The sequence below is a fragment of the Rhipicephalus microplus genome, chromosome 5, assembly GCF_043290135.1.
Source record: "Rhipicephalus microplus isolate Deutch F79 chromosome 5, USDA_Rmic, whole genome shotgun sequence".
In the NCBI taxonomy this organism is placed as follows: domain Eukaryota; kingdom Metazoa; phylum Arthropoda; class Arachnida; order Ixodida; family Ixodidae; genus Rhipicephalus; species Rhipicephalus microplus.
In genome coordinates this window covers 9,466,474-9,484,496 of record NC_134704.1, presented here as the reverse complement: position 1 = coordinate 9,484,496, position 18,023 = coordinate 9,466,474, and the positions used below count along the sequence as shown (strand labels likewise).

Below are 18,023 nucleotides of genomic sequence, written 5' to 3'. Positions count from 1 at the left end.
TTGTATGTGCCACAGAAATGGAGTGGCTACTATGCTGGTCCAATAAACTAGTGTGAGACAACAGATGGGTGGCAAGTACCAAATGAGGCGAGGCTGAGAGCCTCGCCAAGAAAGCAGTGAACCAAGGACGGGATCACGCAATCGCTATGTCTGGGGTGAATATCTGAAATTTTGTAACGCAAGGATCTAAGCATTGTTCGAGGGAGACGTGGTCCGATAGCCCTAAATCAAAGTAATCAGTACTTTATGATGCTAATCCACAGAGAAAATTTTTCATAGCGACAGATCTCCCACGACACTTAGAGACATTATTCCTCAGACTTCGCTTGGATGTAGCATACACAAACAGCTTTCTGCACAAAATACATCAATCCAACTTCCCAGAGTGCCATTGTGGTCATGCAGAAGGAAATGTTCGCCATATTCTTTTGGAGTGCGTTAAATACGCGAATGAAAGAGAAAACTTAAGGAACGAATTAGGACGTTTGGACAGGCGGCCCCTCACATTAAAGAAATTACTTGGATCATGGCCTGAGATGCATCTTCAGAAAAAGGAAACGTCTTCCTGACAGGCTTCTTAGTGGAGACTCGACTGGATAAGCGCCTGTGTTAGACAGCCAGGGATTGATATATAAGAAACGTGTTAGTGCATATACTGACAGTAAAAAAAAGAGGTGTGCTTGTGAACAGTTTGGCAGTGTGAACTGCTGTAAGCAAACTGTGCATTGACACAATATTTGAACTGGTTCCAGTGTGCTCTTAAGTTTTTTTTCGAATTGTTTATTTTTGGGTACCATTCAGTATTATTCTTTTTTTTTTCGCTGCAGAACGTAATGATATGAAGTAGCCGAGGCAATATGGACCTCAACCTCTCCACAGCAAAACAGTTGGAACAGAACAGAACAGAGAATCCTACACAGACGTATCCAGTAATTGAGAAAAAAATTGTGTAAACAGTAACCCCAGTCATAAACACCGTGCGTTTCAGCTTCGCTGGAACATCTCTACCCAGTGGTTCAGCAAAACGTACAACTAGAGAACATCAGAGAACGAAAAAGCTAACAGCGACTGCGAGAAAACCCCGATGCAATGGAAACCCTACGTGAACTACTAGGTGCCCGTATAGGTCTATGAGAGGTGCCAACGCTTGGTGTGAGCGGGAATTTCTGTTTCTAAAGTTTCGAAACACGTGTCGCGTCTGCGACAGTCTGTGGCTTGACTAGAAGCCGTGTGTGCTCAGACGCAACCCAGAAAGAACCTGGCCAAATGCTAGGAACAACCTAGAAGCAACCATATTGAATTCGTTGAACTTCGCTGTTTAGGGCATTGCGCAAGATAGTGGAAGCTTCGCTTTTTTTTTTTTAGAAGCCGCACGAATTTTAAACCTCCGTGAAACGCGCCGTGCACTGCGTAAAGCCACTTTCGATCGACATTTAACTTCATTTCACAACGACGATGTTCACGAGAGACAGAGAAAAATAAAGCAACAGCAGAGACTCACACTGGGAAATACTGATACTGTACATACGCTTGTTTTTGTGCATCTATTTGCTTATTATCGGGCGCTAATCTTGTTTGAAGCGCAGAGCGCTCCTCTAAGTGCATCTCGGTAAAGGCACTGAAACATGCAGCGGCGCCTCCTCACGTTCTTAAACTTAAATGATTTTTTTTTTTCAGTGTTTCGGATGTTTGGCAGTTGTTAACCCGAGAGCGTATGAAGAAAACGGTGTGCTCTTCATGTCCTTCGCTGAAGCGTTTCTGTAAGCTCTCTGAACGATGCTGGTCTTTGGAGCATGCACTCTTCGAGAACGGGAGCAGCGCTATTGATTGATTCGCAGAATATACAAGGCAAGGAGTTTTGGTGTATCCGGCAGACCTCCAATTATCCAGTGATTGAGAGAAGGCAAAGTTGCTGAAATTCATGTACGAAATATTCTGCATGCCTTTTTTAAAGACGATAGTCTTTCTTGACGACCTTCTACGCAAAAATTTTGGTCTGTCTGGAAGTCCGTCCGTCCACCCTTAAAGGTACCGGGCACTTTCAACGGCATCAGCGAATACCCGAAACGGCCGACCCCATCCGCAGCGCCCACCAATGTTGTTCAGTGTTCATACTTGTGCGATTTTCAATTGAAAAGCAATTATCGCGCATATCTGAGGCACCATACCAACACGCATAAATTTTCTATGTGCGTCTTTTACTACAGAAGGCATACATAAATTATTCTTAGGACCGTAGCATTTATCACGCGGCGCTGACCTTGCAACGCTTGCTGATTTGATTGATTGATTTGTGGGGTTTAACGTCCCAAAACCACCATTTGAATATGAGAGACGCCGTAGTGGAGGGCTCCGGAAATTTTGACCACCTGGGGTTTTTTAACGTGCACCCAAATCTGAGTACACGGGCCTCCAACATTTTCGCCTCCATCGAAAATGCAGCCGCCGCAGCCGGGAATCAAAGCCGCGACCTGCGGGTCAGCAGCCGAGTACCTTAGCCACTAGACCATGCAACGCTTGCACGAAAAGGGAAGTGTTTCCAACGCTTTGCTAAGACGACACGGTGGTGGCACCTACCCGTCGCCTTGAATTCCACACCTTATCACTTCTGAGACGGGCACACATGCCCATCTCAGAACCACGCGTTTCGTTTTCCAAGATAACTGGCAGATAGCGCTCATGTCTTGCGTATGACATGACTTGATGCGCTCGTTCGCCTCCGCTGCACGCTCGAGGTGCTCTAACGCAGTGCCTCCAGAATACTATTCGCCGATTTTCTTGCGCAGAACATCAAATAAACGTTTTGTTCAATCTGTCCAGACGCAAGACTATCGTCTTTCGACGACATTTGCAGGTTACCATGCAGATACCGGGACAACTTTTTTATCTTGATTTTATGATGAAAACAAATTGTGAGACATGTTACTTTTTTCACCGGTCTATGAACATGTTTCAGGTCCGTCTTTGTCTTCATGTCCTTTTTTTTTCAGCATAAATTTCCGTCTCTGTGATGTTCGATAAATTTTAACTATGAGAGATATGCTTGGGTTCGTAAATTTCGAAGCTACTTCAAATTACGTTACAATCTGGTTAGACGTACTACCAGCGTCAAATGAAACCTGAACCACAGCAAGCCTTCGCGATGGAGTAGTCCTCACCATGCACTTATCACTGCGAACATGCACGCATATGTGCGCAAAGCAGCTGGACAGGATGCGCGCGCCTGTCAGTGGTGACTGAAGAGCTAAGCGACTGCAACGACGGATGACTAGTGCAAGCAATCGTTTGTGCTTGTACTCACATAATTATTGCAGCGAAATGTTTATCGTTCCCATCTAATTCGCCAAAACACAATTTCATCTCTGCTACTAAGCATAGCTTACAGAATGTTCTTGCATCATTCAAAAATAATAACAATAATAATAGTAATAAAGACAGGAGCTTCATACGTGCGAAATATTACGAGGCCTTAATTTCTTGTAAGAAACAATTCTATTCTATTATCTGTGAATGCAGGCTATAGGCACCAGAGAGACTGTCTCTGAAGGCAGCCTTAAATTGCCATCGGGACTCGAAATTGGAGTTTACACATATTCTATAGGCCGATGACAAAGTAGCCCTTGTGCGTGACACGCCAAAAAAGCGCTGCTGACTTTATCGCGTGCCTCAAGCCTGAATAAAACTTTGTAAATAGCGTAGTTTACGCGCGGAGCTGTATGTGTTATGTTTTATCACTGTATATGTAACAATCGTCACCCAACGCATGGAGTAGTGTGTCACGCGAAAAGCCCGACAAACATTTCCAGCTCTTCATTATAATACATATCTCACTCTATCCTGATGGCAGATTCACTATAAGCAAACATAACGTGCACTGGTGAAAAACCCTAATGGCTAAACAAATATGTTAAAACAACACCAGATTCTTGAACACTCGCCATATAATAGTGACTCAACCGGAGAACCCACAGTGCCGCCGCAGAAGCATCGCTGTATTGTCTGCCAACGACCATTACCACCCGTCGAATGGCACTGTCACTAAGCGAGGCATAATCAACTTGCTTCTGTTTGGTCAAACCACAGTTTTCAAGCGGCATTTTTTTATGCTTTTTTGTTTGGACCATTCAGACAGCACAACAATTGCGGTATATCACTGGAGCGAATGTTCATTCAAGCCACGCTGTTGAAACGAGGGCACGTCATTCGACTTGTGGCAGGAACTCCTGCCAAGCTACGCTAGGTTGCCACTCACGTAGAATATAGGCACTCTTTCATTTCTTACCTATGAGTTTGACCTTCACTCCCACTGCAGCTTACAGAAATATATTCGGGACTCTTCTATCCCCTACTTCTTGTTTTATAATAACCTCTCTCAATGCTCCATATCTCAGCATTCTCCCTGACAATGGTAATGCGCTCCATATCTTGTCATCCTTTTTTTCCATCGACGTAATACTATTCACCGTCAAGTCAAGCTCTTTCGCTCCGGCCAACAAGAAGAAGGCAAGAACATCGTTGTACTTTCAGTTGCCATAGAACATAGCGGTTGATATAGCTACACTGCTGATTGACAACGACAAATTCCTCCTTTTCTCTTGTACTTCTCGCACTTCTCGCCTAATCCCTATGTACTGACCCCATTTTCTTCTTTTCTCGTTTGCGCGGGCGCAAACGGCGTCTTTAATTCTCGCGCACCGTTTGCAGAAATGGCCGCGTAGACGTGTGGAGTGTCGTGACCGCGGATCGAGTTTAGGGTGTGCCACGAACCACACATCTGCTCAAGATCCAGGGAGACGAGTCGGGCGTGGTCGGAATTCCACGGGCTCCTTTTCTGTTTCTGCCCTGGCAGCTCGAGACTCGAGGATGTAAAACAGAAACGAACGATCAGTGTCTGCACAATATCGCTGATGGCTTGAAGACGCTTACGTTAAAACATCCCGTTTGCTTGGATAGTATATAGCGTAGTTAGTCGATTTTTTTTTTTTCGATTGCAAGATTTCATAAAGTACTTTTTGTAGTTTTCACTAAGAAGAAATGCCCACGATGGGAAGTGTAACTCTTCCCACTAAGCATGTTTTTAAATGTTAGGTGCTTCATAAGGCCATATCGTAATATATACGGGACTCTCTGCTTTAATGGTTGCGTTCAATTTAATATAACAGATTATCTTCCGGTGGTAACAGCAGTTAGTGACAAAAGTTAGAGAAAAAAGCATATTGTCCGCAATAAACGACCTGGCAGTGTCAAAAGCCGCTGCAATGGCTGTTCAATTTCTTTTTTTTCCAAAAGCATTCGAGTGGATACTAAACTGTAGAATAATCGCTGTGCAATGTGACGAATGTGTACGTACGCACCACGTCTTCTCCATCACTCTTCGATTCTCTTTTTCTCCCTTTCCTTTATTCCCCTTGGACAATAGCACACATGTTAGTTCACGCCCACATCTCTGTCGTCCAGTAAATTCTTACTCTCTCTCTTTGTGTGTTTGTGTTATTCGCATACTGTAGTGATAAATCATGCTTCAGCAACTAATAACTAGGAAGGTTTGAGGCTCGAAGGCCCCCTATGAAGCTCGAAATATTAACTCTTTCAAGTTTGTTCCGCGATGATTTCTGAACGTAATTGCCACTGTTTTTCTGTGGTGAAAAATGCCGCCTGTTCTATCTGAAATACCTCGAATGCTGTCACCTATTCGTACAGCATAGTCTTGTCTAATCAGGTTGCAAAAATGATTGCATTTTTGCTATACATTCGCTAACGTACACGAGTACATTTACCTAATCAGGAACATTTGGTTACATGTCTATATATGTGTAAGACTCCTATTTAGTTGACTCGTGAATTAAAATAACACAACTAAGAATGACGCTCGTCACTAATGTTTTGATTGTGTTAAGTGCCAAGCATTTCTTACCAAACTTCAGTGAATTTGAGCTTATCTGTCTATCTATATATCTATCTATCTAACCGCTTAAATTTGGATGCTCTCGTGGTCACCCCCTTAACTTGGCGCGAACCAAGATTAGCATGAGAGGGTAAGATGGTTTGACGAATATGACGCGCTGGTCAAGTCATGAATGATGTCACAATCCCGTCGCGTACGTCGTCGAACATTTCCCGCCACACAGTGGCACATACTCACAAGCGGGCTGGTAAGCGGGTATGAGCCCCCAATTGATTGACACTGAGTATCTACCCAGGAACGACGAGAACACATAGGGGCAATTTTAACGCGTGAGCGTTAAGCAATACCCAATATCGGTAGCGTCGACCCAACAAAGACATAGAATAAATGTTAGTGCTAAGAAAAACCTGACGTAGGCAGCGTTGGCCACCCGATGAATGCAAATAATAAATTTCAGGGTCCCAGCAGGAATTGAACCCAAACATTCTGCGTGGCAGTCAAGCATTCTACCACAGACCTGCGCCAGGTCTACTCGGAACTAGTTTTCAACTGTAGACGCTAATCCTCATGAAAATTCAATAGCAGTTGCATTACTGCCAACCCAATTTTACAAACATTACATATGTACTCCTTTCATAAAGCCGTCACGTCGGGTTAACGTCAATTGTGCTTAGTTTTCATGCACTGAAGTTGATTTACGTAGCAGTATCCAAGACCAGCATCCTCGCGAGCATCATCGCTTCATACCAGCTTCTGGTATTGCTAAAACACATTTCAAGTTGACATCGTTGTGCAAGTGGAAAACTGGTTAGATGAACATCTGCAACTCTTGAACATATGTCTGTGCGTGCAACGTTTGTACATATATTCAGCGTCATTTCATGACGTGTAGCTCAATAAAACATGCAACACGGTCACCTTCCCTCCACGTGCTCCGCATAAAGTTGATTCCCAGGTACGTGGGATTTGTCGAATATTTTCTCCTTTTGTTGTTTATGGGCCTTGATGATTATATTGAGTGCGAAGCAATTCAGGACCTCTGGCTGTCGTATGCTGTCGTCGCTTTGCGTAAGACATGCAAAGCCAAGCATCATTATAGAAAAAAAGGGGAAGCAAGCGAGAAATAGAAAGTCAGAGAAAGATCAAGAAAAAGAAACGGGAAGAAAATATAAATAAATATAAATAAAGCGAGAAAATGGGGGAAAGAAACGCAAGAGAGAAAAAAGAGGAAAACAACGGAGAAAGAAAGAGCAAGATAAAAAGAAATAGAGAAAGCCTCCGCACTTCCTTCAAGCTTGGCACCGTTAGTGCGGAGCGGCCTAATTTTTCATGTTAACAATTTTCCAGTCACTACAGAGAGGGAGTATTCAAACGTCGCTTGGAGCTTTTTTTTATTCCGCACTGTGAATGTGAAGCGAGCACCCATAAGCTCATTGTGCGCTGCAAGTTCTCGATTCTTTAGAGCCAGTCTTTGGAAACAGTTTTTCAAAATCTTATACTACAATCTACATTTTGACAATCATCCAGGAACTGCTCTCAAACACTCCCCATTTGCCACTTTCTAAATGTGCGTGAAGAACATGCGTCTGCACGCATCACTTGTCCTCTATTTCCTTTTTGCTCTTTCCATTCTTTCCACCCCTTTCTCTTTTCCCCGTGTGGGTATCGAACCAGCTACAACCTGCCGAACCGCCCTGGCTTTCATTTACCCCTCTTCTCTCTCTCATTCTCAAGCGAATAAAATTAGCTGTTAATGTTGCATATAAAGTTTAGACTCGCATCACTCGGGTTCCCATTGTATCTGCGTTTGTGAATCGAAGATGGTAGCACAGTCTCTCCGAAAAAAGAAGGTAGTTCGGAGTTTTCCCGCCTTCATATAACTTTTTCACTAGGTAACAAAGCAAGTATATTCATGCGCTGAATGAGTATAATACTTATCCTTTTTCAACAGCTAGTACAGACTGTGAACCTGTACGTGTCCGCCGCAGTGGTGTAGCGGTGCTGAAGCGAAGGTCGTGGCTTTGATTCCGGCTACGACGGTCGCAATCGGATGGAGGATGACATGCCCGTGCACTGTGAGACGCCAGTGCACGTTATTAAAAAAACACCAGGTGGTCAAAACTCTCTAGAGCCCTCCCGCATGTTTTCTTTAGTAATCATAATTTGGTCTTGGGACAGAAGCCCTAAACCAACTCAATAAACCGAAGAAAAAAATCGGATGATGCCTCATAAGTGAATCACGTAATAACGCACCATGCTTAATGACAGAGATTTAACTTACCAGCAGGAGCGCGTTGCTGGTCTGCCTATTTCATACACATTCATCTTCAACTGTAGCGGACAACAGAATGGTGGTGTTTGATCTGCTTTCTGTTAAAGGTTAGCACTTATCGAACACAGGAATGTTTAGAGAAGAGTGGACTGTTTTGAAAGTTTATGAAACAATTTGTTTTGTGGTGCTAAATTTTAGAGGAAATGGTGGGCAAAGCAAACGTCACTCGATATTAGTTTCAAACTCTATCAATGTTGTAAACCAAGCCTTTTGGTGTTCTACTTATCGTAGCTCGTATCAGATTTACAATAACAAGCCGCAAGGCTTCTGCTACGCACGCTTAAAGTTGAACTGAGGGACTGCGGCAGAAATTGCCGGAAATCGGGGTAGTTTACATAGGCAGCCAAAGATACTGGCGGCTTAAGCCGTCTGGGTAAATGAAGACGGAGCGGCCGGCATAGCCCGAGTCGACAGGCGGGCGCTAATTGAAACAAACGAGGAGTTACGCTAATGCGTGCCGCTGAGACGAAACGGCAGCGCCTTTATTAATGAGCCGGAACCAAACCAGGTGTCTATCCGGCCCGACTCGGCTGGATTTCCTGCCATTCGTGTGTCAGCCGGAGAGCATGGTCATCTGATCCACGCTGCATTTGTCTCTCGCCTGCATTGTACTTTAGCCGCGACCGCTGACCTGAGCTGGTTGGTCTGCCGTGTGACCGTTCGTTTGTTTTATTATCACCAAGCAGTTACGTCACTAATGCGCCGGACCTCAATAGCACGTGGTCATTAACAGTGTCCGAAAGCTTTAAGAACTACCGGGGTATCACCAATCACATTTTATTTGGGGGGCGACTCGTGTCGAATTACGCGAAGTGCGCTACGAAATGTGCTACGGGCATCTCTTTTTCGGGTCTATGCCCCACGGCGTCGATGTCAGCGTCCACGCTCCCACAGCGATGTGCAAAACTCTCCTCCTCCTCTCTCTCTCTAACAGCTGCGCATTACTTTCTTAGTAATGCGCAGTGCAATTGCACTGATTCCTTTGCTTGTCTGGAGTAGAGTTTCACCAAAAGCCTCAGTAGCCAGCGTTTTATGCGAGACGAAGCTAGTTTGTCGCAAGTGGTCTTATATTATTCATGATTACTTTTTTATTCGACTGGACTTAGGTTTCTTTTCTAAGCTTTTTTTTTTTCACTCACAACCCCATTTTTAGACACCCCTCGTAATGCGCTTATCAAGATTGCTCTCACAAGCAAGAACAGTCGCCATCCATTACGTATTCACTCAATGTACATAAGTACCCATGTTTTTCAGAACTTTCCATAACTCGGGAACCAGCGAGTATGTCACTGCTTGGTAACTCTTTCAATAAAGCTATTAATTGTCGTTGTTTAACATCCCGAAAATGTTTCCATAAAGCAGAAGTTGTGACATGCGTAAGTGTGACATGCGTAACGAGCGTGGCGTACCGAAAAAATAAGTCGTTCGATCTGGACACCTTCTCTAACTGTTGTTGATTTTGCGGAGGTCATTTGTGCTACATCAATTTGATGTTTACGTCAGAAATGATCCACCGTACGTATTAGAACATGCGTATAATGTGGTGCAAATTATTGAAACCTTTGATACGCTCTAATTTGCTACAACAACTCTTCTACTCGCAGAAATTGCAGCTTTCTTAAGAATATTTACAGATAATATTCATTGAATCTTGCTTATCGCAGTGAATTATTTATTTACTTGTAATGGGGGGTGTAGGATGATTCTAGACAGCGTAACTATTGTCGTTCGACGCGCTTCCTGATGCATGAAGCTGTCTGCTTTTAAGTGCAGACCAAATGTTTGTAAATTTGCGTATAAAGTGGAGAATAACAGAAAAAGTGACAGCCGTCTTCCAATAATGCATGGCTAGCTTGTGCACTGAGGCCCTGATTAGCGGCATGTCCTTACAGTTTTTCTTACTGACTTGGTCGTTTATCGAGAAGGAGCACAATAATATTAGCATTTTTCTGTTCAGACCTTCCTATAATCATGCTGGCGGAGTTGTCGAATGCCTTCGGGAAGGGTTGTTAATATTCACCAAAGCCTTCTATGTTTATACGGTACTCATGAAGTGGAGTGTCGAATTTCTGAGTATAAAATGCAAACCGAAGTATTGGGATGAATACATTGCCTCATCGGTAAGCCGCAATTTACCTGTACGCGTTTTAAACGATAAACCAAAATGAACATCGTGTTTAGTTGTAAACGTAGCGTTTCATAGCGCAAAACACATATGGAACACAAAATAGATTTAAAAAACTGTATGCGCTAAACTTCCAAGTGTGTAAACTAATATGCTACACTTACACGTGCCACGCTACTACACGCTACGTTTATGAATTACCAACTCGCTCGAGAAGCAACCATTTTGAATATTTCGTTGATTAATCGTAGAAGTGTTATGCGTTAGAAGGAGGTTAGCGACTCTTTACTTTATTCAGCTGTAAGATTAAGACCACCAAGCTGGACTCGTTGGTCAATTTTAATACATAAAATGTTTAACTGAGCTAGAACAAACAAGGACACGGAGAAAGTAAAGGACAGCGCGTGCTCCTTTCCAACGAACTCACTCTTCCTTTTGATCCTTCACTCAACACTGTTCTTGTTGTGAGTCTGCGCACGTGCTACCCTTCACTGTGCAGAATCTAGAAGCTAGATCACGACACAGCGTCTGAAGATTTCAAGTGGCCATTTCTTTTTTTGCCAATGAGCCCATTCTGCTTTTTTCATATACATGTATATGCCATCCTTGAATTTATGAAGTTATAGTTTTAACTGTGCGCACGTGCTGTTTTTTACGTTCATTGTGTACTTGTTTGTATTAGCACACTTAAACCGAGACATCAGCGACGTCATATTAACCTACACAGAAATGTATATTAAGCTACATAAATAAAAAGACGTCCAGAATAAGAGAAAAAGTTACCAACGAAAAAAAAAAAGTCTACAAGTTAACGCTTCTAATATCATTCCAGCTTGAATGTGTTGTTAATTCCCAGTGCATCTTCTCCTTCGGCTTATTGAAGTTTATGTGTATATATAGCTTTGTATCACCAATATTTGATTGCGCGCACTCGTTTTGCGGCTACATAATTTCCAGGAGCCAAGTAATCAGGATCTCTATATGTCCTACTTCATATGGCCATAATTGAAGATGATGTTATCGTGAGCACCACCACCATACCAATGGGTACGGGTGCGAGTTGATAAGCTGGAAATAACAAAAGTGGATATTCTGGCTTGCTGGTTAAGCATTATTTATCACGAATGAAACTGTTTCCAACACGCAGTACTTTAATCGACATCAAATTGGCCTGTTACTATCTTTATTTTGTTAAACGGCTCGCACACAAAAAGGTTTTTGCTTGTCTGAACTATGTGACCTGGCTAACGCATCCCTAGTCCTAGGACTCTAAGTGTACATGTTTTCCAACATGTGTAGCTTGATACCTATTGTAGAACATTTGTTTAAAAAGAATGAGACGCTGATCCCGCTAAAATAACAACGAATGAATGAAGGTCCTGGCATTAGCCTACAGTAATGCGTGAAAAGAGACTTCTTCTTGCTTGGAATCATCTACAAGTCTGCCTTGTTCAATTTTTTCGTTCGCTCTCCAAATTGTCGCTCTTTAGGCAAATAAGTTGCAAAGGAAAGAAAATAAAAGAGTCCCCTTTTCTGTGCTTAAATTTATTTTCTAAAAAAGAATATGGTGATTGGGCAACCATCTTGAATGGTCGACATGACCATTTCTATGGTTGCTTATCCTTATCACAAAGGGCAGCCGTCTAGCAGAGGGCACGTCAGTTCTCTCTGCACCCTTAATGACGATCGCGGAATAGCTTTGGCCCCAAAGCTGGCGACAGAAATGGACCCGGGAAACAGTATGGAGGAGACTGACGCCAGCAGTGCCAACTGCGCTCTTTCTTGTTCGCGCAATTTCAGCTCGCCAGCTCTTTTCGCCGTCATTCTTGGCGAGATCGCTCTGCCTCTGTCCCGCGGCGTCCGTAATTGCTTCCCTGGCGGCGCGCACCGAGGGATACAAATTGGTTGCAGGTTCTTAAAGGTCTATTCAGAGAAATCCTACTGCTCCTGCCTGTGCCCCCTTGGCTGCCTTTTTGCTCGTATCTAGTTTCAGCGAATGGTCGAATCGACGGTCCACGAATGAATTATTTTGAGGCGTTGCGTGATAAATAACGATTGTGATCTATCTATCTATCTATCTATCTATCTATCTATCTATCTATCTATCTATCTATCTATCTATCTATCTATCTATCTATCTATCTATCTATCTATCTATCTATCTATCTATCTATCTATCTATCTATCTATCTATCTATCTATCTATGTATCTATCTATCTATCTATCTATCTATTTATCTATCTATCTATCTATCTATCTATCCATCTATCTATCTATCTACTGTGCCTCCAAGGTGTTCTGTCAATAATGAAATTATATCTGTCAATACGACGTGAAACAAATTTCTGGCATGCAAGAAAAAGTATTAATTTGATGTTTATGCTCAAAGGAGCCACTGCGTGGTAACGCAGAAACTTGAGGTTTTTCCGAAACGTAGAAGTAGAGGCTCTACTGTGCCTGTATATACGGAATATGAGAGGGGCTAGGGGACCCACTTGTGACACAAGTGTATTGCCGGTTTTAGGGTAAAATGATAGAGAATTGGGGTGAGGAGAAGGAAATCAACGGGGATAAAAGAATGGGAAAGACATAGAGATAGAGAAAGTTTAAGTAAAAGGCAGAGTGGTTTTCCAGAAAAAAATCTGGTTCGCTACCCTGCACTGGGAAAAAGGAAATAGAATAGAAAGTGACGAAGGCGCTGCTGAAGTTGCTGTGGCAAGAGGACTCTCAAAACGAATATGACACTCCTGTGGTTGAGTGTGTGCATGTTTACTGTTTTTTGTTTTAACAATTCCGTTTTTTATTTTTCTCTCCTCACCTTTCTGAAGAATAGGAAGAAAGCGATGGTGTGCAAAGTGAATGTGAAATATGATGTATTAGAGAAAAGAGGAAGTAGTTAAGGATAGCTTTAAAGTAAGAAAAACGAAAGACCTATAAATGCATCGAAATTGTGCAGTGTAAAAAAATTTCAGTGTGACATAGGGCTTGCAAGTGGCCGACTATAAACCCCACCCCCCACCAATGGCCACCATTTTGTCATGGCATGTGCGACGCCATGCACTGCATGGAGCACAGCCGTCGTATTATACGAAAGTTTCAGTCCTTGCAAATCATTCAATTCCAATGTCAAGCGAGAAGAAAGTTGAAATAACTCGACTGCGAGCGCGACTGACTGCAGAAAAAAAAATCGTTCAATAGAATGGAGACGCTCGCACAGTAAGCAGCTCATTGCATCATAACTGGCGAGTGTGCTAGTGTTGGCAAAGTCTCAGGCCAGTTGCGTGTCCAACTGTAATTAAAAGTCCAACTGTAATGTCCAACTGTAAATTCCCAACTGTAATTTCCAACTGTAATTTCCAACTGTAAATGTCCAACTGTAATTTGAAGATTGGCCAAATGTGCTGAAATTTTGCCAGCTTCCTCAAGAGTGCACAAGTATTAATCCACATAACACATATTATGATCGAATATTGGGTCCTATGGCCCCTTAAGTCTTCTGAGAAACGAACGTGTCCATGATGCAGAGAAACAGGTGATATGGAATGCACGTATTACCTGAAAGACACTGCGCTTAAACAGACACGTTTTACTGCGAGGATAAACAAAACAAGCAGTGACAGCCAACAGAACGTACGAAGGTATGTATAGCCTTCCGAGCACTCCTATGCACAATCTGCGTCTTACGTCCGTGGCGGTGCAGGTATACCTTAGGCATTGCGACACCATTGTCGTAAATTTGACAGTTACTCACCCTAATGTCTTTCTCATCTATAACACAACTCGAGCCGGAAAAAAGCGTAATTTAAATGCTTAATGTAACAATGCAATCGTGATCTTTTAAATGACGTTAGATTATTATTTTATGTTTTGTTTTTGTATTTTGAGGCGCCTGCTTTGTTTGCATCTAGTGTCTTATAGTGGTTTTACGAGGAGGTGACTGAGCCGTATTGGTTTAACAAACATGCTGTTATATAATTTTTTCGCTTTGTTACTTTTTCTTTTTCGTAACATGCCAACTATCTGCCAAGCTAACATCTTCAGCATTTCACGGAAGTTCTATTTCTATGTTATCATTTCACAATAGCGTAAGCAGAAGCACAGGAAGCATTACGTACACCACAAGTTAAGGACCGAGTGCTTATTTGCGGGTCATCTGTTCCTAATATGCGAAGAAAAAGGAAATATGCATCTACCAAAACTTATAGTCCATGCCTTTCCTCCCCTACTGAGGAGATGGGCTAGAGCTTGTACCACTGTGAAATTGCAGTGCGTATTTTCCTTTTCTTTTTTGGAAACATGTCTTTTTTGCGCAATATTTTTCTTTAGCATGAGAGCAAATTATTCTCACAGGTGAATGCAAAAACGTCACCTTGCACTATGAATGACCCCCCCCCCCCCTTGTTTGTGCGTATAGCCTACTGTTTATATAAGTTTACTCATCTCAACGTTCATGAATGTTCTGTCCTTGTACAATTTTCGCAGTGTACATCACTGCATACACAAATAGGTTATTTTCACTGTATATAACAGCTTGCACTGTACATACACATGATCATCATTGTCCATATTTCTGTGTGCACATAAGCTATGTAAGACCTATCTGGAAATGAAATTCTCTTAAACCAGGCCGAATAACTCTGGGAAGCAGGCCAACCAAGTTACGTTTGTCCTGCCATATGTTCAGCTGCGTAGTAACCGCGTGTAGACAACTGGCTGCGTCATAAGCCACGGCTGCGGTCGTCGTCCCGTTGTAGCTAACCACGTTGAACTGATTTCATTTCTTCACAACGTCGCTGATGCCTCGACCATAGGGGTCTACCACGATCAATTAGATATTGAACATATATAACATTGCCTCTGCGTTTCAGAAGAGTTCGCTTTTATATTTAAGAACGCGTTGAAACAAAATGAAACATTCATTCTAAAGGCTAAGTTGTAAACTTTTTAAGCTTTTCAATCACAAGTGCACTTCACAGAGAGCATGTGCACACTGAGGGAATCTTGGCGATCATCCAGCAAGACGGTTAAACAATTGCTGCACGTCTTATTGCTGCACGTGTCTCTTAACAATATAGCGTGCGAAAGAGAATTAGGTACGTGAATAATAAATTTTATATCTCACAATGGCATATTTACGGTACCACGACGATTACATGCAATTATCTGTACGTTTTCACTAGAAATGAATTATAAAAGTGACTTCATCGTTTAGAATATTACATTAAAAGAAACACTTGGCAGGTTGAGAGAAATTTTGTTGACGATTCCTCGCTTTCCGATGTTCAGATAGCACATAAAACCCCATCTGTATTCCTTTGTCCCGAAAAATATGGGCGGAATTCCGGCAATAGTGGTTTGTTGAACATTTACCCAGACTTGTATTAGCCATACTGTATGCAAATGGAGGTTTTATTAGCAAGTGAATGTACATAACAGAATGCAAACAAAATAGTTTTCTGAAACCTCGTGTGAAACGGCATGACTTGCGCAATAAACGCTCTTCGTTTATAAATGCCGCTTCAAAGTGAAGAGCCATCTGACAACTGAGACACTGTAATAACATAACCCAAGAAAAAGGAGAAAACCGCATTCGCACGACCATTACTACATTTGGAGGCACAAATTGCATCCACTTCTTAACGCACTGATAAACTTACCTAATGCGTCACCTATAATAAGTATAGGGCCACAAATCTGAGCGCTGCCGCAATAACTTCAGTCTTTCACGTGGATTCCCGTCATCTGCCACGCTTATACAGCAAATTACAGTACTGCAACGGAATATTTGAACGGACTTGGCATGTTTGAACTTTTAATTTCAGTCATGTGGTGCAGAGCCTTGCATTAGAAAGTTTCACAACTATCAGCGGCACATTGATGGAAGTAGATTTTTAGGGCTCAGTGGAGGTACTTCAGCAAAACGTTCCCTATGTATACATTCTACGTAAAGTAAAGAAGATGTGGTTGATATGTGTAACGTGGTACATCAACACGAAATTTCTATATAGATGAAAGATGTGGTCGATATGTGTAACGTGGTACATCAATACCAAAGTACTATATAGATGAAAAAAGATGTGGTCTATACATGTTGCCAGGTACATCAACGTGAAAATGTTATATAGATAAACTGTGATAACACGTGAGGCTCTTGCAGCTTTTATACACCATAAATGCCCATTATGTTAAATTCGATATGTTTGCTCCACCACTTTTTCGCATAGTGCTTAGGTGTATGAGGAATGTGAAAATGTGGAAGATTCAAAACTTCATAAACTTACCGTCCCTCGAGAAGCTTGCTGACGAGTGGCAAAGATATATCCCAAGCCGTCCTTTAATTATCCCAAACGAGCTTAACGTCCCTCGAACACTTATTCACGTCGTATGTTCCTCGCCTGATTGGAGAAGAATGTTCTTAATGTCTTCTTAAGTGATGCACTCAGCTCCGGTGTCCACTCTACGCCACTTCACCCTGGTGCTTATGTCCACAAAAAGCCCACAAGGACGTGTGAATGGCTATCTCGTCCCGTGGCTTGCCGGAGATCAGATGACAGCGGGCTCAGACATTTGTCACAAAAATGTTATAGGAGACATTCACTGTTAGCAGTTCTAGAATGCCACTCTTGTATTGAGACCACTTTGTCGCTCGGAGACCCGCATGCGTTGATGCACGTGACAAAGCCTTTCGCTTTTGTTTGTTTGTTGAGATGAGAAACAAGCGGAGGAGTTGTCGCCGTGAAAACTCGGGTCAAAACAGTTCGCAAGTTCTCAGGTTCTCCAGCTGCTTTGACGGCACGTCGAACCACTTCTTGTGCAGGAGACGAAAACGCTGTAGCCGCCTCGTCCGCTGAAGCCTGAACGAGCAGCGCGCCGAGGTTGGCCCGCCCGGGGGCCACGAGTCCCTCGGGTGAGCAAAAAAGCCGCGCGCAACCCGGGGTTCCAAACCACGCACGCGACCGCTATTAAGTCTCGGCCGTTCGCCGGCAGCACGCTGTCTGAGCGGGCACAGATGCTACGCTCGCCCGTTTCCCCTTTCTCCTTCTCTCTCTCAGCCCGTGAGGTCCTCTTCCCCCGTTCGAGCACGGGGCGACTCGAACCGCTGCTCGAAGCGAGAGCTCCGGCGGATCCGGCGAGTACGGTACACAGTTCTCTCTGTATTTTTCTTTCCTGCCGTTTCGTATTCCCTTCTCTTCAAATTGCTTCTTCTTCCCTTCGCATCTCTTTCTTTTCGCACTCGTCCACCGCGTACCATGGGGCGAGCATTGTGATTGTTGTGCTGCCCTCTTCCACTCCTCCTACTCCCCTCATGGGCCGCAGTGGGAGCAGCCCGTTCGATATGAGCGCAGCCCGATGCAAGGTGAGCCTCATGCGAGGCCGCAGGGGTGCATTGATGTTGCTGCCAGGGCTTGAAAGCCCTTAGCCGGGCACAAGGCGCTGCCAACAGCCCGTCCGTGAATGTGATGCCGAAACATCTATGAAGGAGAAAGAGTATTACATGAATGGAGAGCTGGAGATGTTTGACCATGTTCGAACCATGAAGGGTTTATTCATCTATAAGTGTGTATGAACGGCGTATTCATATACTTGGTGCTGGAACAACGTTGAACAACAATCAGTGGCTTTATGCTTCTTATTTACACCTTGTTTTCTTAATTTACTC

The 18,023-nt window shown here is 43.1% G+C and overlaps 1 long non-coding RNA gene across 1 annotated transcript in view; it reads right to left on the bottom strand.

Annotated features, from left to right (window-relative positions):
• LOC142817657 (uncharacterized) overlaps positions 1–17,561 on the bottom strand; it is a 58,850-nt gene extending 41,289 nt beyond the window's left edge. The window contains exon 1 of the long non-coding RNA XR_012895282.1: positions 16,645–17,561. This is a non-coding gene — a long non-coding RNA (uncharacterized LOC142817657). The remainder of the gene's footprint in view (positions 1–16,644) is intronic.
• Between the last annotated feature and the right edge of the window lie 462 nt (positions 17,562–18,023).